Source organism: Canis lupus, chromosome 28 (genome assembly GCF_003254725.2).
Source record: "Canis lupus dingo isolate Sandy chromosome 28, ASM325472v2, whole genome shotgun sequence".
NCBI lineage: Eukaryota > Metazoa > Chordata > Mammalia > Carnivora > Canidae > Canis > Canis lupus.
This window is the reverse complement of record NC_064270.1, coordinates 23,593,977-23,620,092: the sequence shown is the minus strand read 5'-3', so window position 1 is coordinate 23,620,092 and position 26,116 is coordinate 23,593,977. Positions and strand designations below refer to the sequence as shown.

Genomic DNA, 26,116 nt, shown 5'->3' with positions numbered 1-26,116 from the left:
TATTAAATATCTTAGATTACTGAGCAGACAACTGCCCCTCTTACCCTCCACTTTCTGAATGTTTTTGCTCGTCATGCTAAGGCTTTATTGGGGGGTTGGGAGCAGTAATCTGGAAGGCAGGTCAAAGACCACAAAATAAACATTCAGATCAGAAATATGGCCTTTAGACTGGATCAACCTGCTAAACTTCAGGTTATATCTGTAGCCAGAAGAAAACTCAACAGTATGGAGTAGGATCCCTAGATTGTAAGAAGCACCATTCAGGTGGCAAAGACTCATTCCTGGTGGAAACAGGTATGAGAAAGGGCAACCCATCACAGGCCAGAAGAAGCATATTTTAGCCTCCCAGGATAAATATCAGATGTTGAAGTACATTAAGAAGTCATGTCTCCATGAACAAGGATTGTTGGCCCCTCATATAAATATTTCTAGAAACAAGACCAGCATGTCCTCATCAGAAAGCCACAGCCAGTGCCTCATCCTTGGCCTTCTAGAACTAGTTAAGAATGGTCACCTAAAGGAGATCCAAAGGATTTACTTTGTTTCAGTTCTAGAAAACACACTCTCTCCCTTTACACAAGTTCAACCTTTACCCCACTTTCCTGTGCCTCCTCAAACATTTACTTACTAGCTTTGTATTCATTGACTGCATCACAACTATTTGAAAGAGTGGAGAGCACAACAGGGAAGTTGGAAGTTCACACCCAGACAGGTAATAGCTGCCTTTTTACTTGCTCTTACTTAGAGGATGGTTAGTACCAGATGTGCTAGATCTGTAGGATGCTCCCTTTTGAAATCTGTAAGCAGGACCTGGAAACAAACTTGTTGCTATCACCAAGCATAGAATACTTGGTTAGTTATGAGTCCACCAGGGTCCTAGGGTTTTAGGACAAGAAGCTGGTAAAGTCAAAGGCTCTGCCCCCTGCCATTTTGCCCCTTCTTCAATAAGAAAATGGAGGCTCAGATCTGGTCTTATTTACTTAGCAAAACCTGAGGCTGATGCCTTTTCCCAGAACACATGACAAGATGTGAGAGTGTGAGGACAGGGGTGATGGTTACCTCTCCCTCTGTCTTTCCCTCAAGGGGATTATAGGCTCCTCTTACACTTCAACACCTTTTTCTGCTTCTGGACCTTTGCTTTTTCTCTAAACATGATGAGGCCACTGATTTACAAACTGAAGGGAAGCGATTGGGGGTGGGGGAAGGCAGGTAGAAAAGCCAGAGGTCTTATTGAAATGCTAGCACCCTGGATCAGCTAATCTTATCTGATTGTGGATGCTGAACAGCTGGCTTTGTGTCTAGTTTATGGCACAGGCTTGTCACCATTGAGGAAGCCATAAATTAGGCAGAAAGAACCCTCCCTCTGTAATAATCTCTTCAGAAAACAGAGATGGAGGGCACCTGGGTGGCTCTGTGGTTGAGCATCTACCTTTGACTTGGGTCATAATCCCAGACTCCTGGGATCGGGTCCCACATCAGGCTCCCCATAGGGAACCTGCTTCTCCCTCTGCCTATGTCTCTGTCTCTTCGTGTGTCTCTCATGAATAAATAAATAAAATCTTTTTAAAAAGAAGAAGAAAACAGAGATGGGTTAAAGTAGCTATGAATCAAAGCACTACCCCACTCACATAGAAAACCAAACTCTGTACCTCTGCTGGCCACGCACAGGCTACTTTTGTTCCAAACCATCATCAGATGAAACCATGTGGCATCCCCCATCAATCACCATGGCACTGGTAACTTCCAGACATAAGAATCTCCTAGAAGAAAGGAGTCTGGAGAAGCAAAATGGAGAACAATGCGCCCCCTCTCAGCCACCACCATCCCTACAGAGCCCCCCCAGCTGCTTTTAATCTCAGCTTGGGTCATGAACAGAAACTCCAGCCAATCAAGTGTGCCCCACACAGTGGGTGGGCCTGTAGCTACAGCAACTGTCTTCTGGATAATGATTGCCATCACCTGGACCACCGCATCTCTGTTGCTCTCTTCCACTGAGGGCAATGGAGAAATGGGAGGGACCGAGCTCAGCAGAGGGTAATTAGAGCCCACGGAGGTAAGCCAAGTGCCTACGAGGTGTGAAGACCCCGATCACTGCGAGGTTTTCCCGACCTGCGAATTCAGACAGCATGAGTTAAAGCCTGTGCTTTCACTCCACAAGTGCAATTCTGTAGAGTTTATTTATTACTAATTAAAACTTTCACTTTTATTCCTCATTACAGACATTAAGACAAAAAACACGAAAATTAAATAAAGAGAAGAAACCACCCATATAATTTCCATCATCCAGAGAGAACAACTTTTAGTGGTTTAGTGTATGTAATTTTTGCTATGCAACCTTCTGTGACTTTTTAAGGAAATAAAAATAGAATACTGTACATGTCATTAAAAATATTTATTTATTTGAGAGACAGAGAGAGTAGGGGAAGGGCAGAGGGAGAGAGTCTCAAGCGGACTCCGTACTGAGTGCAGAGTCTGATGCGGGACTCGATCTCATGATCCTGAGATCAAGACCTGAGCTGAAGTCAAGAGTCAGATGCTCAGCCGACTGTACTGCCCAGGTGACCCTGTACATGTCGTTTTTATAGTGTGCTACCTCACTTAATACATTGTGACTATCTTTCCAAGTCAATAAATATACATTTAAAATACCATTCTGATTGGTATGAATCCCAGGCTATTTATCCAGGCCCCTACTATTGGACATGAAGTTTATGCTTAATTTTTTTTATTAAGATTTTTATTTTAACTCCAGTATAGTTACCATACAATGTTCTATTCGTTTCAGGTATACAGTTTGGGCCTAATTTTTGACTATTAGAAAAAAAGCACTGTGGTTAAATTTTATCATATGATTTCATTTCTTTAGGACAAATCCCTAAAATTGGAATTTCTGAGTCAAAAATGCATATATTCTAAGACTCGGATGCATACTGAGAATTAACATTCCTATTCAGCAGTGTATGTCTATTTATTAAACTCTCATCAACACCAAACCTTACTGGTATCTTCTTCTGGTTTTCACCATACCCATGTGTAAGTGCTTAAAAATACAAAAAGAACTCATACAAATTATGATTAATATTAATTTGCATGTTTAAAGGCCCAACACTGTGCTGGATCTGAGGATCCAAGAAGGGACACAGACAGTCACCTTGGCCTCAAGGATTCTCAGAGAAAGATAATCTGTAAACATAAGGAATCTAAAAAGTGGGAGTATAAGTTTTAAGGAGTTTGTATATGGAAGGGGGAGAGGGGATGCAGAGCATGTAATAAAACATTGTTTCTAGAATCCTAGCTTTGTCATTAGGACTGGTACAATGATACATCCATCAAGGATGCTCCCTTATTGAGTTCTTACTAAATGGTAAACAGCATGCTAAGGAATTATGTAATCTCACAATATCTTTACAACAACCCTCTGAGAGGGGTGATGTTGTGTTATTCTGAAATTGAGGAAATTAAGGCACAGATGTAACTGACTCACCCAGGCCCACAAACATCTGGTAAACCATCTGAGTCAAAGTGGTCCCTGGAACTCTAACTATGGTTAGAGTACAGGAGTCTGGACTCAGATGATTTGCCAATTTGACCCTGAGCTGTCCTAGCAGAGGAGAGAAGGAATCTGTAGCTCAGTGAAGAACCAGTTATGATGAGTCTGGTTTGGGGCAAAGCCAACCCCTCTAATCCACAGGTTTGGAAATAGCTCTCTGAGGTAGGCAAGGTTCATTATTGCCATCCTGGGGACTTGCTACTGAAAGGACATAACTAACAGGTGGATAGTCATTGGCTAGTCTTTCCCTCCTCTCACTTTAGACTGTCTCAAAGTTTCTCAAGCCTGAGGGCATGTTAAATGTAGATTCCCAGGGTAAATCCAAGACATTCTGGTTTAGAGGGTCTACAGTGGGGCCCTTGAATCTATCTATCTGACCATTAGGAGATATTCATGTATGTGGTCCTTAGATCAAGCTTTGAGAACCACAGCAAGTTTACTGTGCCAAAATACATAATCCTGAGGTGAATAGATGTCAGCCCCTTCCCTGCCAGTGGGATCCAGAAGAAAGCCTATGGTAGGGGGAAACCAAACCCTTTATACTGATGAGCATTTGCCTAGGTGGTGGCTGGATCTTCTTACCTGGGCATAGCAATGACTTTCCAAGGGACCTGCCATCCCTGTAATACTTCACGTAAAGTAGTAGTTCATATGTAAAATATTATATATGGAATACTTCATATGTTATTCATCAACAAAAAATTGTCTCCAGCTTTTCCCTGGGCTGTTTAGAGGAAAAGTCAGTGTTATCCATCAGTAATCTCTCCCTGGTGCCTGGCTGAGGGATACAGGCTGTACTGGGTGTCGGCAAATCCCCTCACAGCCATCAGCTCACTTAATCTAGGAGAATTTCCTATAAGATGGATTCAGTAGGTGAGGATCATCATCATTACAATGATATCAACAACATCAATCAACACTGTCATCATCATCACCACCACCATCATCTAACGTGGATGAAATGGTTCTTTGCTCAGGCATTGTACCAGGCACTGGATCACTTTCAGTCCTCATCATGTCACTTTAGTAACGATCCCTTTATAGTTTTACCCCCATTTTATGGATTAGGAAATTAAGGCATAGAGAGGGGAAATAATATGTCCCAGGTCACACAATATGTGGTGGAGTTAGAATTCCAGCCTAGGCCATTTGCTTGAACTTGAGTGGTTCTCATGATTTTTCCTTTACTGGTGAGGGAGGGATCTGAGAATTAGGCAGATAATGTAGGGGTTATGTGACCTTCCCAGAACCATGAAACTTATCAGTGGTGTCACTGGATCCATTACCAGGGTCTTGCTGACTCCCTGCCTGAGCTTCTTTCAATACTGCTGCTTCTAGATGTATTAGAACAGACTCTGAAAAGGGAAGGTTTTGGTTAATTAATGGTACTGAACAGAAGCATGCTGTGATCCTCAGGGAACTCTGCATTGTCATTTAAGCTCCTGGCATGAGTGACCAGCAGGCTGAGTCTCTAAGTTCTGCAGTGATACTGTTGTTAGATGCCATCCACGGCTCTCAGGATAGGTGCCAAGGCCTCACTCAGATCTGGGCTCTGTTTGGGGAATGAATGTCATGCTGCCCACCCAACACTAGTTCTGACAGTCTTTACCAGTATGCTGGTGACTTGGCTTGAGGCTGCTAACCTCACTGTAGGCTTCCAGGCCCCCTAGAACATCTCCCATCCATTCAGTGTGCAAAGGTTGGGTTCAGGCCTCCAGACTGCCATGAACAAGATTAACTCAGAGACAGTGGACCTTGGAAACTTCAGCTGGGAGTTCACTTATACCAACTCAACTTGCAGCATCAAGGAGTCTCAATATTTTCACCAGTCAGGTCCAGAGAGAAGAGATTTCTGCCCAGTTTGGACCAGCATGCCCAGAAACAGCAGAGGTAAAGTATAGCCTTCTAAAAACTTTGGCTGAGTTTTCATTGAAGAGATGGTTTTAAAGGTAATGGAACAGATATGAATAATCTCTTGGCAAGGATGACATTATTATAAATAGGTTTGGGGTACCATTTCTTTGAGATGTAATTAGAACAGTTAATATTCTCTTTAAAGAAGGCCCTTCATATCAATATTTGTTAGTTTGCTCACTAACTGGTGGATGGTCACTAACAAACTTGTGGATTGTTTGGACTTGGTGCTGTTGTGTGTAGACTTCTTACTATTTACTCAAATGTTGTCAGCCAATTAATGTTTTGTTTCAAACAGAAAAACATCATTTGTTTGTGTAGGTTTCCCTTTGGTGTGTAATAGATTATTCAGGGGTGGTAAGGGTAAATGGGAAAGAGTGAAATACGACAGATTGCAGTAAACCAGGGCAAGCAAAGAAGACAAATGACTTGTATCTGTTTATTTTTTTTCTATGAAATACTTTTAATTAATTTACATATGCCCACCACCTGCCTAGTAACTACTAACCCATATCAGCTACTCCATCCACACACCATTAGAATTCTTTTACTGTTTTCCATATTATTATTATTTATTGTTATTTTTTAATAATAGATTTATTTTTTATTGGTGTTCAATTTGCCAACATATAGAATAACACCCAGTGTTCATCCTGTCAAGTGCCCCCCTCAGTGCCCGTCACCCATTCACCCCCACCCCCCACCCTCCTCCCCTTCCACCACCCCTAGTTCGTTTCCCAGAGTTAGGAGTCTTTATGTTCTGTCTCCCTTTCTGATATTTCCCACACATTTCTTCTCCCTTCCCTTATATTCCCTTTCACTATTATTTATATTCCCCAAATGAATGAGAACATATAATGTTTGTCCTTCTCCGATTGACTTATTTCACTCAGCATAATACCCTCCAGTTCCATCCACGTTGAAGCAAATGGTGGGTATTTGTCATTTCTAATGGCTGAGGAATATTCCATTGTATACATCCCACATCTTCTTTATCCATTCATCTTTCGATGGACACCGAGGCCCTTCCACAGTTTGGCTATTGTGGACATTGCTGCTATAAACATCGGGGTGCAGGTGTCCCAGCGTTTCATTGCATCTGCATCTTTGGGGTAAATTCCCAACAGTGCAATTGCTGGGTCGTAGGGCAGGTCTATTTTTAACTCTTTGAGGAACCTCCACACAGTTTTCCAGAGTGGCTGCACCGGTTCACATTCCCACCAACAGTGTAAGAGGGTTCCCTTTTCTCTGCATCTTCTCCAACATTTGTTGTTTCCTGCCTTGTTAATGTTCCCCATTCTCACTGGTGTGAGGTGGTATCTCATTGTGGTTTTGATTTGTATTTCCCTGATGGCAAGTGATGCGGAGCATTTTCTCATGTTGCGTGTTGGCCACGTCTATGTCTTCCTCTGTGAGATTTCTGTTCATGTCTTTTGCCCATTTCATGATTGGATTGTTTGTTTCTTTGCTGTTGAGTTTAATAAGTTCTTTGTAGATCTTGGAAACTAGCCCTTTATCTGATATGTCATTTGCAAATATCTTCTACTTGTATCTGTTTAGTTAATGGGATTAGCTTTGCAGAAGTCCTTAGTGTCTCGTGCTCCGAGAGGTGTGGATACAAAAGCAGAATATGAAGGAGCATCGCAGCCCTCATTCTCAAAAATACTGCAGAACTGTCGTTAGTGGCTGCTATCAAGTGAAGTTCATGTTTGAACTTGGATCTTAGTCTCTTCTGGAATTTTTCTTTTGATACATTTCTAGCTGTCCAGAGCCTACCCATTCTTTCAGTGAAGTTCAAATGCCACGGAGTTTTTCTTCACTCCCCTACCCTCACTCTTTATATCCCTAATTCCCCAATCAGAAGTAATGTCTTACTTCTCTTAACTCCTCTAAATCCCCAGCCTATAAATATTGAAGGGTATATTTAACTCTGAAGCTATTTTTATATGTCTTACCTTCCATAATAGTTGATCATAAGCTCCTTTAAGAGCAAAGTCCTCCAAGTTGGTTGTAAATAGGTTCCTAATGACAAGTATTGAGAAACGAATAAGGAACACATCAGTCAATAAATGCTTGCTGTGGTGATTATTCTTGTCCTTTGAGATTTTGCATCCTCAAGATGGCTCCAAGACATTATCATCAATATTCCAAAAAAGAGGGTCCAGTATTACCCACAGACTTACTGAATCCTAAGTTTACAAAGATACCTTACAATGGAGTTTGAGTATAGTGTAAACTCAATTATGGAAAGACATTCTTTTTGTTCTTTTCAAGATTATTGGCTTGCTGGCCTCAGAGTGGGATATCCCTGTGTTTGACTTTGTTGGACAAACTGCAAAACTGAAGGACAACTTCTTATATGACACCTATGTGAAACTTGTGCTGTCCATGCACAGAATTGTTGATGTGCTCCAGAGAAGTCTCCAATACCTCAGCTGGAAACATATTGGGATGTTTGGAGGTCACTCTGGGACTTCCTCTTGGGATGCAGTGGATGAATTGTGGAAGGTTGTAGAGAATGGACTCAAATCCCATTTCACCATCACTGTCAGTGTGAAATACACCAACAATGATCCAGCCTCGTGTCAAAAGAATCTCAGGGCTGTGTCATTGGTTGCCAGAAGTAAGTAGGAAAGAGTCATCTGTTGCTTATGTTTAGAGAGACTAATAGGAAAAGCAGATTGTTTGAAAAAAAAAACTAAGAACTATTTATTTTTCTATGGGGGTAAAAAGCAGAAGGAAATAGGGTGCAAAATTAATGATACATAAAAACATCACCAACAACAAAGTTGGTTTTTTTCTTCAATCTAAAGTGAAATCCCTGACACAATAGTGTTATGATGCACAGAGTAGGTTCTGGAAGCATATTCCAGGTGGGCTGGGTCCTCACATTTGGGTTATTGTTTAGAGCATGGGCTCTGGAGATAGACAGCCCTAGGTTTGAAACCAGCCTTTGACACTTTCTAGCTGTGTGCTCTTGAGCAAGTACATTAACCTCTCTGTGCGTCAGATACCTTCCCCGAAAAATGGAGACAATCATCCTATCTTACAGAATGATGAGGATTAACTAAAGTCATATCTGTAAAGTACTGAACATAATAACTAGTCAGCATAAGATAGCAATTATTTTTATTGTGGTACTTAAGAGGCTCTACTTTCTAGCATGAATTAGTAACTGACTCCATTCTGTTCTTCAAAGAACTTAAGCCCCCTATAGCCTTTCTGGCCTTGGGACTGGGGACTTGCTGATCCCTTGGGGCTGGAGTGCTACCGCCAACTCACCCCACCCCACCCCACCCCACCCAGCACTCTTTCTACAGGTAGCTTCCTTTCATCCTTCCAGACTCAGCCCAGAGCCCACCTCCTCCAAGGGACCTTTTCTGACTACCTGATATGGAGCAGTACGCCCCCACCACACAGACACATTAACATCAGAGCATCCCCTTCACCAATTAGAATCTTCAATGATCTGTTTAATGCCTTCACTTGTATGTTGTGTGACTGGCAGCTTCCTGAGGGCAGGGGTCTTTTCTCTCGCGGACTGCTGTATCCTGGGCTCAGCACAGTGCCTGACACACAATTGGGATTCAAATTAGCAGATTGTCATTTACCTCATTTAAAAAAATAAGTCACCACTTCATTTGGGTGTCCTCAAAATGCATGCTGATGTGTTTGGATGGAAGAAAAGCTCGATGGCCCATTCCTCCTCATCCAAACTCAGAAGGTCTGAATGCTCCTGATTCTGGGTTATCTGGGAACTCCTCCTAACTGCTATGTGGCTGGTGAGTCACAAGCCAGGTCTGTTGCTCTGAGTGAATTAAATGAAGAAACTAGAGCACAGAAGCGGCCACCAACTTTTTTGGCTTGTACTTTGGGAGAGACCCGCAGTGAGGATTTTTGTTCTGCAGGAAAAAGCTGCCAGCGTGGGGGCTGCTGACGCATTTTAGGAAGCTTACATGCTGGGGATGGTTTAGGCATTCCTGTTTCCTAAAGCATGCTCAAGGAAGGAGAAAGTTCAGGTCTCATTTGCTTATTTAAAATGGTTTCAGGCCACACTTTTTGAAAAGTGTGTATGCGTGTGTATGTTCGTGAGCATGTACAATTGGCTTTTTTTCTCTTCTTAGTTGTCATCTTAATCTGCAGCTCAGAGGATGCAAAAACTATTCTGCTGGCTGCAGAGAACCTGGGACTCAGCACAGGAGAATTTGTCTTCATTATTGTGCAATGGTTGGAGGTAGGGGCTGATAAGCCCTCAGTGATCCCCACAGTAAGAAGTAACAAGTAGGGGTGCCTGGGTGGGTCAGTCAGTTGAGCGTCAGACTCTTGGTTTTGGCTCAGGTCATGATCTCAGGGTCGTGGGATTGAGCCCCATGTTGGGCTCCATGCTCAGCAGGGAGTCTGCTTGAGATTCTCTCTCCCTCTTCCTCTGCCCCACCCCTGTTCACACTCTCTAACATTCACTCTCTCTCTCCCTGAAATAAATAAATAAAATCTTTTTTTTTTTTAAAAAAGAAGTAACAAGTAATGAACACTTGCTATATGCCAGTGCATTATCTCACTGAATACTCACTACTACCTTATATGAGCCAGGCTCCCTTACGTCTGCATTTTATGATCAGGGCACTGAAATGGACCTGAAAGAACGTACCCAGAGTTCTTCTGCATAGTGAGTGAGAAGTCCCTGTTGGAGCCCCAGCAAAGGCCTGGAAAAATCAACATACTGGTCCCATTCGGCAATTCTTAAGTGGTTTTATCCATGTGGTAATGATCGGGATGGCTAAAATGTACCACGTCCCTTCTCTAAGTCCCTATATGTACACATATTACTTGTATTTCTGCACTCAGTATTCCTGAGAGCCCTGAGAGGCAGATATTCCAGGCATGAGTTACACCATCAGGGCACTCATTTCCAACAGCCTTGTGAGGTAGATGCTATTAGCATTCCAGACAAAGAACCAGAGGCTCAGATAACTAAGGTACCTGACCCAAGAGCTCAGGGCTCCTGAGTGGCATAGCTGGGTCTTTTGGACACTGGGACTGAGCCCCAGTAACTCTGCATATGGAGTGTTTATTGGGTGCCAGGCCCCACTGCGAGCACTCGATATACTGAAATCCATTTCAACTCACACCACTCCATGGGGAGATACTTTTTATTTTTCTTATTTTATAGATAAGGAAACTAAGTCCCTGAGGGCTGACATAACTTGCCTGAGGCCATGTGACTAGCAGGAGGGAGAACTAGTCTTCAAAATTCAAACCCAGGTGGGCTGGCCTCAATGTCCATTTAATCACCGCATCACACTAGCAGGCTTCTAAAAAACGCCATGTACATTTAGCTAAGAACAAGCTATATAATTTTTATAGAAGTTTTATCCTTCTAAAGTGAGCTTGTTTTGTTCTATTTTTTAAAACTTATTTCCTGGAGAGAGAACACGAGTGAGGGGAAGAGCAGCAGGAGAGAATCTACAAGCAGCTTCCCCACTGAGCAGAGAGCCCAAGGTGGGACTTAATCCCACGACCCATGAGATCATGACCTGAGCTGCAAACATGGCAACTCTTAACAGACTGAGCCACCCAGGTGCCCCATGAAGTGAGCTTGTTTTATATAATCATAATCTGAAATGGAGCAAAAGGGAATAAAGAAATGTATAATAATATTCTGGATTTCTTTTATTTCTTTATCAAGAAGTATTTTGGATTACCCAAAGTGCCTTAGATTTCTCTGGGCAGTCAGTCATAATTCTCAACATATGCCAGACTTCCCAGAACATCCTCCCACCTCCCTTTGTTATTGCTGGCCACCACTTTCTCTTCACTTCTGTTGCTCCTGCCTGCAGCAGATGAGGAGAGCTGGGCCCGGTCTTGTACTGGCAGGGAAGCCTTTCAGCCCCCTCATCACTTTCTCCCAAAACCTCGGGATGATTACATTCCAATTGGCTTGCAGTGGCAGAAAGCTTACAGAACTAAAAATATACCACACAACATCCATGCAATTGAATTCACCCTGCTTTAAAAAAAGAATAGCATAAATCCACTCTATGAAATATTCCCACTATAGGCTTAGGTGGGGGAAAAATCAAGATGCAGAACAGCATTATAGTGTGATACTATTTATGTAAAATGCATGGGCATGCACTTACACACTCCTCTGGACAGGCCTAGAACAGCTGGAAAACTCTCAGAATAGACAGGAAGGGGCCGTGGGGGAATCACGGAGGAATCTGCTGTACTTCATATATATACATACAATGAGTGGGCATTAATTTCATAATAATAATAATGTATTTGTCATTTCTAATGACAAATACCCACCATTTGCTTCAACGTGGATGGACCTGGAGGGTATTATGCTGAGTGAAATGAGTCCATCGAAGAAGGACAAACATTATATGTTCTCATTCATTTGGGGAATATAAATAATAGTGAAAGGGAATAGAAGGGAAGGGAGAAGAAATGGGTGGGAAATGTCAGAAAGGGAGACAGAACATAAAGACTCCTAACTCTGGGAAACGAACTAGGGGTGGTGGAAGGGGAGGAGGGCGGGGGATGGGGGTGAATGGGTGACGGGCACTGAGGGGGGCACTTGACAGGATGAGCACTGGGTGTTGGCAAATTGAACACCAATAAAAAATAAATTTATTAAAAAATAAATTAAAAAGGGAAGAAAATATTGTAATACAGCTACTAGATTACAAACAGGAAAAAAAAAAAAAGCAGAGCGCTCAATGGAAAAATACACAAGTGGGCCTGGAAATATTTACCAACATTTAAAATGTTGTTTGGAAAGCTAGATGTTAATATGAAGGAAAATAGGATAAACCTATATATTTTCTGCAATAGATTCCCCCTCCTTTTTTTTGTATTAGAAAATAAATACAATTATATAAAATTTTATTTAAAAAAATAATAATAATGTAGATAATAATGATCCTAACAAACCACTGAAACCACAGGCAGAAAAATGAGAATCAACAGTCCTAAATGTTTAAAGTTTTTTTGCTACCGATTGCTAGAAGGTAAGATTTCTGAAGCTAGGCTGCTTGACACCCCACATGATTTTTTTATTCTTTTCTATTATTTTTTGGCTTCTGTCCCACGCTTCAGTGCTGGATCAAAAATGTGGACCTAGCATGGCAGGCCTCCCAGAGTCATTGTGTTTCAGAGAATTACAAGGGAGAGATTCAAATTTGACATTGTCTTTATGCGGTTCCCTTGAACAGGTTTATTTCTTACAAATGGTTGCATTTATTTCATTGTGTTTTAGGACAGTTTTTGGAAGGAGGTATTGACAAATCAGAAGGTGACACACTTCCCCACCATCTATGAGTCACTGCTTCTCATAACTCTGGACTCCTATGGAGAAGACCCTGGAGATGAAGGCTTCTGGAAACAAGTCTACCAAAGGCTGAGGGTACCGCCCTTCTACGGCTCCATCTCCGCGGAGGAGCAGGTCTGGTATGGGGCCTCCCTGCCCCCTCCTTGGGGGGTATTTGTGTTTGGCTGATAGTCTCCCTCTTGTATCCCCTCTGCTTGCTCCTGTCCCCTAACACACATACACACAGATATACACACATGCATATGCACGCACACACACACACAAACACACACACACACTTTCTCATCTTTCAGAGCCCACAGTAAACAGTAGTCTGATGCTGTCTTGTGAAATCTGCACCCCAGCACCACAGGGTAGGACAGAGGTTGCTAGGTGAAATGTCAGTGGCTTTGGAGTTAGAAACCTAGGCTCCCATCCCAGTTTTGTTATTTACTAACTGCAGGTCTTGAGGGGGGAATTGCTTAACCTCCCTACACATCTGTCTCTTCACCTGCAAGTTGAGACTCCTGAGGACATCTGCCTCTGGGCTGCAGTTTTGAGGATCTAATAATCCAGTAAATACATGGAGGTGGACTCAGATCATGACAATTCCCTTTCCCAGCAGGGTGCCAGGACCAGGAACCAGAATGGAGGGATCAGAGATGTGGAGCTAGGATAGATCAAGGCAAGCAGATGGTTTGGGATGGGAGAAGACACGTGGATCCTAACACAGAAGAAAAGACGATCAATGGATAAATATTTGGGGGCATCATCTACTAAATGTTAGCTCTGTACCAGGTTCTATGGGGAGAACGGTGCCTAGCCCCTTGGTAGGCACTTATATTTTTGTTGACTAAATGAAAAGAACATATAATATTGAAGACCTGCTATGTGCCAGGCATTTAACTCTCCTGATATTCACCATGACTCTGGCTTTCTCTTCATTTCGTAAACAAGCGAAGTAAGATTCGGAGAGATTCAGAGACGTTATGGAACTTACCCCGAGCCTCACAGCCAGTAAAGTAGCAGAGCCAGCTTGGCTCCCAAATCTGCCCTCTTTCAATTAAACCATACTCCCTCCCACCTTTGGCTTAAAGAGGTGCTCCCAGATCACGTGATCTAATTGGGATCCCCTGCCCCCAGGCCCCAAACAGGCAGTGTCCTCTGTGGTAGCACAGGCCCAGGCATGTGGGCGGCCCTCCTCCCCCCCTGGAGTGATGGAGATAAGGTGCCTGTGTGCATGTGTGCATGTGGTACGAGGGGAGGAGGATGGAGAGAGTCCTCCCTGCCTCTGCCTCCCCCACTGAAGGTGAGCTCTTATTGGCCTACTTTCACGACGCCGTGCTCCTGCACGTGGAGACGGTGCGGGCGCTGGCCAAGGCCGGGAGAGAGCTCCGGGATGGGTGCCAGGTGGTCCGCACCCTGAGGGCTCCAGCCAAGGGGCGCTGCACGGCGAGGGGCTTGGCCGCTGTGGGTTTCCCTGCGCCCCAGACTCAGGCCTGCTGCTCCTGGCGGTGGGGCTTTGAGAGGCTGGGCCCGTGGCTAGAGGCCAGCCTCCTCGAGTCAGGGAGTCCCTCCGAGGGAGTTCGGTCCTTCCCCGGGGCTGGTTCAGGTTCAGCCTTCAGGCTGCCAGGGCCACTCTCTGTGCTCTGTCCAGAAGGCTGCCCAGGCCGGGGAGAGGGCCTCTGGGGCACGTTGTCCCCTGGCCACCAGTGCAGACAGTCTCTCCCACAGCTCCTTTCCAGCTGATTCCATCAAGAATAAAACTCAAGGCTGTGGGACCTGATTCATGACTCTCAGCCTCCAGTGATGGGTTTACCCTCTCTGGCTTTCCTGGCAGTGGTGAGGATGGATAGGCTTGGCAAGGACTCACTCGGTGTGCTGACCAACTGCTACTGCTTTTTGGTGTTCCAAGTTTCTCATTTCCAAGACAGAGCTCATAACCTCCTGCCACACATGGTAATCATAGCCAGAATGGATCAAGGGCTCACCTCATACCAAGCTGGGTTCCAAGAGCTTCTGTGGGCTTTCTCATTTAATCCTCCCACAACCCTTGAGGCAGAACTATTACTGTTTGGATTATATTATCCAGGGGAGTAAACCCAGGGCAGAAAGATGATGCACTTGTCTGAGGCGACAAGGTCATTAGATGGTGAAACCAGAAGTCATACTCAGACCTGAGTATGACTTCCCCTAGGAGCTCAGGTTCTTACTGTTGTGTTAACACTGAGGTGTAGCTGACACCTCCTGAGCGCTCTGCACATAGTATGTGCTCATTAAATGCTAGCTATTTGTGTTTTCATTGGCTTTTCACTCACCTGATACATGACAGCCTAAACTTTGTCCTGAGACTTACAGAGGCCAGCCAAGGCCTGCTTTGGGGGGTTTTCACAGACTCAGTTCACGTGTGCTCCATCAGGTCCTTTTCCAAGAGGAAAACTGGTTCTCCTCCCTCCCTTTCTTTATGACCCTGAAGCATTTGCTTGGAAAAAAAAAAAGAGGTGGGGTGAGTGGAGAGTGTGTCTTCTTGTTCTTATTTTATCCTCTCTACCAGATTAATTTAGTTCTTCTCTCCTGCCCTTTTAGAAATTTCTAATGCTAGAATTAGGGGAGGGCATGAGGGCCAGCAAGACCCTTTAAGAGAGCCCAAGGCATGTCACCTTGGGGTTCTGGGGTGATTGGGCTTTCAGAGACTCAAGGCTGGAGGCCACTCACTCCTCCTAAACTGGCTTCTGTTCTCTTATGAGCTGTAGGACTCGCCCTTGACAGAAGCAGGATATAAGTCTCTGCTTCTTGTCTTCATTTCTGCCACACAGTGGCCAGGACCACAGCCACAGAACTAGTTAGGGCTGCAGGTCTTTACACCAATCGAAAAGAGGCCCTTGGCCAAGGAGGTAATATTAGGAAACAGAGCTCGCCTCCCCTCTTGGTGCAATGAGGAAACTTCATGCTGAAAGCAGCAGTGCTGGTTGTGGCACTTGCCCTGGCCCCTCTGTGCAAACCTTAGCAGGGAGTTGCACTCAACCCCTACATTCAGGGTGTCAGCACGCCTGTGCACAGCAAGGCCGTGTGGGCTGCTGGGAAGGAGGCGGGGGCCCAATAGGCCTGCCTCTTCCCGGCTCTGAAAACCCAGGGGAGTTGACTTCCTCCCTCTGGTTGTTAAGGATCGGATGCCTCCTCTGCAGGGTCAACTGGGACTAGTTGTGTGAAATCACCATGACTTGCAGTGCTGGGCACGTAGCAGGTGCTGAATAAATGGTCCTCTAGAGTCCTGTCCCCATTAGGAACACATCAGCAGTGAGTCCTATGTCAGGCCAGGGGTCTTTAGTCGCAGGTGTGGAGGAGCTGTGCTTTACTCCTCTGGGATCTGTGATGTGCCCTTTGTGCGTGGGGCTGAGCACATCTAGCAGGGACAAAGAACACACCTTGGCCAGGACCAGGCCCTGTGCTAATGCCAGGCACAAACCAAAACGAGGAGGGAAGGGGCTCACTGAGAATAGAGTTTGCAGACTCGTGCCTGGGGCCTGGCATGTCACTGACCTTTTGTCACATTTGATTGTTGTAGAGAAGCACAAATCTTGGGTTTTATGTGAAATTAGTTAAAAACGGCTTAGCCTTTGAGTCAAATACATATTTAAAAAAAAAAAAGGGATCCCTGGGTGGCGCAGCGGTTTACCGCCTGCCTTTGGCCCGGGGTGCGATCCTGGAGACCTGGGATCGAATCCCACGTCAGGCTCCCGGTGTATGGAGCCTGCTTCTCCCTCTGCCTGTGTCTCTGCCTCTCTCGCTCTCTCTGTGTGTGACTATCATAAATAAATAAAAATTAAAAAAAAAAAAAACGGCTTAGCTTCTTCTTCTTCTCCTTCCTTCTTCTTCTCCTTCTTCTTCTCCTTCTTCTTCTTCTTCTTCTTCTTCTTCTTCTTCTTCTTCTTCTTCTTCTTCTTCTTCTTCTTCTTCTTCTTCTTCTTCTTCTTCTTCTTCTTCTTCTTCTTCTTCTTCTTCTTCTTCTTCTTCTTCTTCTTCTTCTTCCTTTAAATCCTGGGTGGGCTCTCCAGCATAGGCCTAGCAACATATACCTCCCTTCCCAAAGTGGCTTTTGTGCTCCATAAGGGGGCTCCCTCTGAACCATGTTGGTTTTCTCATACTCCTCCTTGACTATCCCTCAGATTCCCGGAAATGGCAAAAACCTCTGGGCTGGCTTTTGGTGGCTTTGAGGTGGGGGTTCTGCTGAGAGGAGCTGGCAGGCTGGCATTTTGAGCCACAGGCACCTCTCCCTCCTCTTCATCATGGCATCTTCTCTCTTCCCAGGAATCACTGGCCCCGTGATTGTGGATTCCCAGGGAGAAAGGCACATGGATTACTTGGTCTATGCCCTACAGGAATCCAGAAACGGGTCCCTCTTTCTTCCTTTCCTGCAATATTACTTTCCAGCTACCAGAAAGTCATCAGGTACTGGGCGGACACTTCTTGGCATTTAGATGGTGCTACAGGAAGGGACCTGGGAGGGGAGGGTGGTCTGGGGGTTCCTACTGTGAGGCCAGTGTGGGATCTAGCTCCTGGAATCTACCACACAGGTTGTCTGTAGCTCTCTGAACTCTCATGAAGATCAACTTTGGGCCTTTAAAACAATCTTGCTCTTGATCATGGGTGTGGCTCAGCCACTTCAGATTCCAGTTTAGAACACAATACCACCCAAGTGCACCTCCATCGGGACCTGGGCCTCCTCTGACGCAGCAGCCTGGCAGTCCCACTGGCCTGTGATCTTGGGGAGAGGCCCTGGCCTAGGGGTGATAGAACACAGTGACCCCCTGCAGGGTTGAGTCCCAGCTGGCCAAACCCACTCACCCAGGCAGCCTGATTCCCAAATGGAGAGCTTGTGGGCACCTGGACCTGGGTGCTGTCCTGGGTTCCTGTGCCCAGGAATCCTTAGAAAACTCTGTTTTTCCCCTCTCAGCTCTAAATCAATGAGAAAACTGAAAGGAAACCTAAAAGTTAATTGAATTTCTATTTGTCCCCACAGTCACCACCCCTAATACAGATTTGATTTGACACTTTTTTCCTCCCTACTTTCTTGGAATTTTAATGTGCCAAAGTAAGTTGGCCCAGGAAATGAAATAACCTTGGCAAAATAGACCTTCAGTGTTGTAGGAGCAGGCATTTTCCAAGTTAGGGGAAGATGCTTTGGTCTGTTAAGCGTCAGTTGCTCTGTAACAAGATTTGTCTCTATCAACCACAGGAGAAAATCCCAACAGTGCTGGAAAATTGGCACATCATTTTTAAATCAAAAGTGACAGGGTTTAAATCAAAAGATTAGGCTTGCTTTTTTACCCAACAGAAAGATATTGCCCTTCCATGAATTAGATTATCTGCACGTGAATTTGAAGAGTCTAGGGCACCTGGGTGACTCAGTGGTTGAGCGTCTGCCTTTGGCTCAGGGTGTGATCCCAGGGTCCTGGGATTGAGTCCCGCTTTGGAGTCCCTGCAGGGAGTCTGCTTCTCTCTCTGCCTGTGTCTCTGCCTCTCTCTGTGTTTCTCATGAATGGATAGAGAAAATCTTTTTTTTTTTTTTTAAATGAAGAGTCTGGGTAAGGTGCAGAAATTGAATGGGTCACCAAATGTTTGAATTAAGTGACCAAGGCCTGCCTCTTGCAAACGACATCCTGTTTTAGTTGCTCCCATTAAGGTAGAGACACAGTGCAATAAATCAAGTGGGCACTGACCTTTAACTGTCTTTTTTTTTTTTAACTGTCTTTTTTTTTTTTTTTAAAGACCATAGTGAATTTCTCCATGACTCATTGGCCCCACAGCTCCCTCCCAGAAGACAGACACGGCTGTGGATTTTACAGTGTTCTCTGTGAACCTACACCTGCTTCTACAGGTCAGTGTAGGGTGTCTCAACAGCAGTGGTGCTACTGACATTTGGGGCAGGATGCTTTTTGTGTGGGGATGTGTTCTGTGCACTGTGGGATGCTTAGCAGCATCCTGGGCCTCCACCCACTACAGCCAGCAGCACCCTCCACCTGCAGCAACCCCCAGAGTCTCTCACATCACCTGCCTACCCTGCAGAGAACCTCAGCTCTCGGGCAGCCTGGCTCCGGGGATGTGAGTCTCAGAGACCTCATTTCTAAGGAGTTAGAGAGAGTCTGAACAAGGGAGTGTTGCCTGGTGGTGGGAAGCCCATTCTGGAGTTAGATGGATCACAGCTGAGAACAACTCTAAGAGGAGCAAATAGTAAATGTTCAGTGAAAGTGGCAGTGGTAAAAGCAGTCGGAAGTCATCACCATTCTCTGTGATGGAAGTTTCTATACAGATGTGGAGGTGAGTGTAGTTGCCACAGGAACCAGAGTGGAGGTCAGAAAAGAATTCTTGGAAGAGACAAGTCTGAATGGACCCACTGTATCCTAGCTTGAGGCATCTGCTTGGCAGGACCGGCAGGGGAGCTGGGATGTGCTCACTTCCATTTTTGACAGGCTGTAGTAATGACTCGTCTCTGCCCTCCAGGTGTGACTCCTGTGATCCTCACAATGACCCTCCTGATTTACGTCTTAGGAGCTGTCATCATAGGCCTGGTTTTACGGATGCAGAGTGGAAAATCGCAAAAGCGACATAAAGACATTTGGTGGCAAATCAATTATGATGACATCACCATTCTGCCCCAGAACAAGTGAGGCCACACCTGGCTCATGTATCCATTTCCTGCTCACTGTGTGTGATTTGTGGAAGGGATCTCATCTAGGGATTTCCGAAAGCTGAAGCTGGCTCATTTATAAAGTGGGTGCATAACAGAGTCTTGAGCCCTGCATTCTGCTTGTGGGCCTCCCACTTCTTCCTTGATGAATATCTTTGGGAACGTCATTTCTGGGCCTCAGTTTCTGAATACTTAGAAATGATCAGATGGTCTCGAAGATTCCCTTCAGCTCTAATACCCTGTGGGTATAAGAACCCATATATCCTGTCCAAACATTAAAACTGTCTCCTGGACAGCATTGAGTCATTTTCTAAACCACATTAACTCCTTTAATCTACTAATGATGAAGACAGTAGCATTCATGTGGTCAACACACACACATTAGACATTGACTGCAGACCAAGCATAGTGCAAGGCATGGGGTCACACCGCAAATGATGTCTTCTGAGGAAGAAAAGTGCTCTGAAAGGTGTCTACCAGGTGAGACAGAAGCCCCGCAAATAGAGGGAGCAAATCCAGCATTGTGAAGGCTCCAGAAAAGAGGTGACATTTGGGAAGAGTGGTTTGCTAGCGGTGACCAGGAGAGAAGTAACACAGGGTGTGCCAAGATGTAGGGGACTCAATGCTGGGGGGCTTAGCACACATTTAGTCAGCATAACATTATTTGATAAGTATATAACATTTACATAATTTCAAAAAATACTATCATGGCCATCTCTTATGACTTAGCATATTTTTGCTTGGAATTTTGAAATGTCTTTCTTTCCATTTTTCTTTTTCTCTGTTTTTATCATTAATATTAAAGTGCAATATTTGCAAGCATATACTGATTATTTTGGAGCATTTATTGCCCTACTGGAAATGTTGGTGAGAAATGTTCTTTAACTAGAAAGATAGACTTGGGTTTCTGTAGTTTAAGAAGAGCTCTTTGTTCTTGGGGAGTAAATTTTACCTTTATCTTAATTTATTAAAAACCTACAAGTGAAATGAATTTTATTTTAAATATCAATCATTTTAGAATTTTAGATAGTGCTTGCTTAGGAGTACATGCTATTCAAGATATAAAGAGAATAACAAGAACCTATGTACTTGATCAGATGTATGAATTTTAAATGGCTTAACGCAAAATAAAAATGTTCTAGAATATTGTTGCTTGTAAAAAAGCACTAAAAGTGGACCAAAGTATACAAGTTTGTTCTAACAGACATTTGGGTTGATTTTAAAGATAAGGAATACACTATGGATCAGAATCAAACATTTCTCTCATGTTATATACATGTTGTTCCTGTTATATTGGCTTTATTTTCAAAATTGTCATTTGTAGTATTCTTTTTTTTTTAAAGATTGTTATCCTTAGGTATAGTATTTATTCAATAAATGAATTAGGAATTTCCAGAAAAAGGTGACTTGAGGGTACCAAAGTCAAGGAGGCTCCAACATGTTAAGATCAGATTGAGATTCATTAGCAAGTCATTTTCAAGTGTTCCTGGAGATTCTGGGGCTCACTGGTCTGGGGCGGGGGAGGTGAACGATAGATTGAGGGTGAAGGTGTGACAGAGAAGAATCCTGAGCCTCCCTTTTCCCTCTTCAACTAAGGCAGCTCTGCTTTGTCCTACCTGGTTTCTACAGTAGGGTTCCAGTTAAGACCCTTCTTGAAAAACAGGGTTTCTCTGTATCAAACACATTTTCTAGACATTGGGGAGGCACTGGGGGTATTAAATTGGATGGTAATGCAGTTAGATGCTCATTTAGAAAGAGGATTCTGACATAAGGTGACACATCTAGTTAAGTGCCAGAGCCAGAACTTGAATTTGGGCAGTTGGACCCCAGAGCCTGAACCATAACATCATCTTGGTGGTACAGACACAAGAATGACATCTATAGTAGCAAAGCACTCACACCTTGGGTCAGACGGATCAGAATTGAAGTTCTGGGTCTCCCATTTATTAACTGTATGACCTTGGCACTCATTTTCCTCACCGATAAAAATCACAGTTTCTTCAGTACTTGGTCATGCTGCTGAGAACAATGGAATTGCTTCCTGTTTTACACCATCCATCCCAGAGAGGCACCCGTGTGTCAAGAAGGGACAACAGTAATTCATCTAGTGTGATGATTTCTGCAAGACCCTTTGTCAAGAGCCAGCAGGGAGAAGAGCTCTTTTATGCCCCAGTGGGGCTTTACCAGGTACTACTGAGGGCATAGTGGTGGCAAGTAGGTCCTAGTATGTGTCTCTGTCCCATTCCCCATATGTCCTTTCTGTCAGGCGGAGTATTGTGAATAGAGGGACACTCTAAGTAATAACCAGGGTAGTCCTGTGACTCCAAACTGGTGCTTTTCAAACTTTAATGTGGGTATGAAACACCTGGAGCTCTTGTTAAAAAAGAAGATGCTGGTTGAGTAGGTCTGGAGTGGGGCCCGAGATTCTGCATTTTCCCTAATAAGCTCCCAGGTGATTCCTATGCTGTCGTCTAGATTAGACTCAGCTCTGTCCAAGAGAACTTTCTATGAAGATGAAAATATTCTAAATCTGCACAGTCTAGTATGGTACCATTACAAGACTATTAAACATTAGTGTGCTGGGGAACTGATTAAGTTTTATATTATTTTAATTAATTTAAATTTATTTAGCTTTGTGTGGCTAATGGCCACCTTATTGGACATTGTCGTCCTAGAGCATGGATTACTGCATCCTTGGTACTTCAGCACTGATGAATCACTTGTGGGTAATGATGTTGCTGTGGTGTAAGCATTGGCAGTTGCTGTAGCTTGCAGCATAATTCCTGCCTGCCTTCCTCATGCTCTCTCCCACACCCTAGACCATTATGGTTGCCTGTGCTTAGCCCTCCTTTAGAAGTTCAAGTCCCCTGGGTGAAAAATATGTGAAGAAAAAAAATCCCCTTATATTTATTCTTTGAAATGGAAGTTCTAGAGAGTAGGGGCCAAAAGCTCTAAGCAAGGGAAGACTTGTTCTTTGCCCTAACCTGGATTTAGCAAAGATTGGAGCCAACACTTTCCTTATGGCAACTGAACTTATTTTTCTAGTAAGTGTTCAGTTGGGTTTTCCAGCTACAAAAAACTGCCTTGGAGATTATCACCCATAAAACCCTAAGGACCTTTATTCATATGAAACTGTATATTATGGTCAAGTAACCACTTAGAGATGGCAGCCATCAACCCAGAGTGTGTCTGGATTGGTTAATCCTCCTGAAATGTTGGCTCTCCTCTCCCTCAAGCATCGTCATCACTGGGGTCTCCACCTCTATTGCTGGTATGATAGTGTCCAAACTCTGTAATAGAGGCTCAAGGATCTCTACTGCCTAGTCCCAGCCCACTTTCAGAAAAAATGTTTTTCCTAGCCTAAATCCTGTACTCATCCAATGGGTCTTGCTGCTTATGCCATGTGTGTTTTGCCCTCAGACCATGCCATGCCTGCCATCCCTGTCCCACTCCATCTGGAACCTTCTTGTCCTTAGGGTTCAGCTTAAACATTACCTTTTCCAAGGACCTTCACTTCCATCCCACAGGGGTCCCTGCCTCCATGGAAACCCCATCACAGTCCTGAGTTCTTTGCAGTTATCCCCATCCTAAAAATGGCAGATCTTTGTTGACATTTAAATCATGCTGAGGCTTACTTTCTCTTATGTCCAGATTCTCTCTCTTCTATGCAGATTTTTTATAGGTTGTCCTATGACTTGTGGTGATTGATGGACTCTCTAAAAGCAGACTCAATAGATAATGACAGACAAGAAGATATGCTACTGAGTGAAAGGTTGATATGTGCCCAGCTTTGAGTTGACAGTGTTACATATTTTAACTGACTGGACCCTTATAGGAACCTTATGAGATAGGTTTTATTTTTAATCTCCATAGTACAGATGTGGAAATGGAAGCTTAGAGAAGCTAAATCCCTTGTTCAAGATTATGTAGGGAGTAAGTAGTAGAAATGGGCCTGATCCAGGTATTTGACTCTGGGCTTACTCTTAAGACCTCAGCTCACTATTCCTCTGAATGAAAATGGGACATTACTGTAAAATAGAAACAGTGTGATCTTGGAGTTCAAATTCTGGCTGTACTTCCTACAAATGTGTGACCTTGGACAAGTCACTTAACCTCAATGAGCTCATCTGGAAACAGGCTAATCATACCAGCCTCGCAGGACTGTGTTGTCTGTAAAATGAGATCTCATGTAGTCAGCAGCTAGCTGAGCACCTACACGCAGCACAGTGCCTGCCTAGGACTCATGTGGGCAGTGAGGAGCTTGATGGTCTCTTTCGTAGATGGGTTTCTTACCAGTTTTCCTAGTCTTTTCTGAGTCAAGCTTTTTTTTGATCATCCTAGATGATCCACTCTGTCTCTGGTTCCAGGGGAGCTATGTGGCCATCTGTTATGTTGGTAACCAAGCAAAAGCCTGGGTCAGGAAGCCATCTGTGCTGCAGGAAATTCGGCTGGTGAGGTCCTTGCTCCTGGAGGAGAGAAAGTAGTGCTGTTCTCTGGCTCTCTGCTGCCGGCTCCCATCCCCATCTGGGAACATCCAAGTCCAAAGGATCAATGGTGGGAAACTGCTTCTGTCACCTTGGCCCACTATCCCCATCCCCTGACAGCTCAGACATTAGGCTTCAGATCCTTTAGCCTGACTCAGGCACCTGAAATCTGGGACACCTTCTAGCCTTGCTCTTTCCCCTTAATTTTTCTGGTCTTAATTCTGTTTCTCCATCCTCTGTGTCTTTGAGCGCTGCTCACCTCCCTTGAACTTGGATCCTTAGATAGAGGCAGATTCATGAGGTCTGGTTTCTTGCTCAAAATCTATGTATGACCTTGTGGGGCAGCCTGGGTGGCTCAGCGGTTTAGCGCCACCTTCAGCCCAGGGTGTGATCCTGGAGACCCAGGATCAAGTCCCCCATAGGGTTCCCTGCATGGAGCCTGCTTCTCCCTCTGCCTGTGTCTCTGCCTCTCTCTCTGTGTGTCTCTCATGAATAAATAAATAAAATCTTAAAAAAAATCTATGACCTGGCATGGCCCCTACACACTGGCATTGACAGTCATGAACATCATCAGGAAGCAGAGCCAGGTTTTACTGTGACGCGGTTTTAGTTAATCCCCATGGCTAAGGTTAGACATTGATAATTCCTCTGGTTTATTTGCTAGAGGCAGACCTCCTGGGTTTACCTCCCAGCTCTGCCACTAATAAGTTGCATAATCTTCAACACATTATTTTACTCTTTGATCATCAGTTTCCTCTTCCGTAAAATGGGAGAAGTCATAGTTCTTTTCTCACCTTTTCTCTTTGTGAGAACTAACTGCGAGTATATAAAGCACATAGCAGAGTTCCTGGCACAGAAGACACACTGTAATTGTAAGCTACTATTATTTTTTTCAGGTATATGAATTAAAGCATGAAAACATCTTTCCCTTCTTTGGAATTTGCACAGAACCATCCAACATCTGCATTGTCACCCATTATTGCAAAAAAAAAAGGGGGGGGAGTCTTAAAATAAGTAAACTAGTAAATCTTCCTTTAAGTTTGATTAGCAGCAGCTAATAAGGAACCTTACCAATGCTTCGCCCTTTGTCCAAGAACGGTTCCTCTCTGGTCTAATTGCAAGACCTGAATTATCTTGTTGGGCCACCTGCAGGGGGTACGGTTAGCAGTGGAATTGCCAACAGTCTGGTTTCCTTTGCTCTGGGTGGAAATTGTCTGAGCCTGTTATCATCTCCTAACACAATATGGCCACTTCCGAACTGTGTTTCTGGGCTCATCCTACCCATGGTGTTATGTGACCCTCAGCTTTACGTTAGGAATGAGGAAGTATTTATGACTCCAGACTGCATGATTTTCTCAACATTGAGTCAGGTTATGATGTCTCCTGGGAAATTTCCAGTAGTGGCTATAGAGTACTGTGCCTTGGATTGTAGTAGTTCTGGTCAAAATCATCCAGTGGATTGGAATCAAATCCATTCAACATGTGAAGATCCCTGTGCTTCCAGTGAAGTCACTGGTAATAATTTGAATAACTGTTTTTTTCAGGATGTTTTGAGAAACTCAGATAATGAGATAGATTGGATGGATATTCAAGCTCTAGTTTGTATATGACAAAGTCAATGTAAGTAAAACTTATTTATTTTTATTTTATTTTTTAGTTGAAGTTTGATTTGCCAACATATAGTATAATAGCCAGTGCGGGAGATGGGATAACTGGGTGATGTAAAACTTATTTAAAGAACAAATACCAGAATTTCTGAGTTGTTCTGTGTCTTGGGTTAAACTGAACTGTAATCTTTCTGGAAAATTCTGATCTTCCTCAGAATAAAATACTATTAAATAACAAAATACTACTCAAATAAAATTCACCGCTTAGATCAGATTTTCCATTTTTTTCCCCTCTCTCCTTGATCTCAAGTAAATATTGAGAAATATTTTACACTAGAGTTGAAAGGAACTCTAGTTTATCCAATCAGGAAGAAGCAGGGTATTTACATGTCAGGTTGAACTTTTTTTACCCCAAAGTAAAGCTGATTACTAGGCCAGGATGCCAGCTAGGGGAAAGGATTCCTAACACCCCTTCCTTCTGCTTTTTTTATTCCTTTCTCCAGAAAATGCCCACAAGGCTGTTGACCAAAGAAGCGGGCTAGGAATGCACACCTAGGC

General features: G+C 44.0%; 1 pseudogene; it reads left to right on the top strand.

Annotated features, from left to right (window-relative positions):
• The first annotated feature begins 5,049 nt into the window (after positions 1-5,049).
• Positions 5,050-26,116, top strand: part of LOC112672646 (guanylate cyclase 2G-like) — a 45,396-nt pseudogene continuing 24,329 nt past the window's right edge.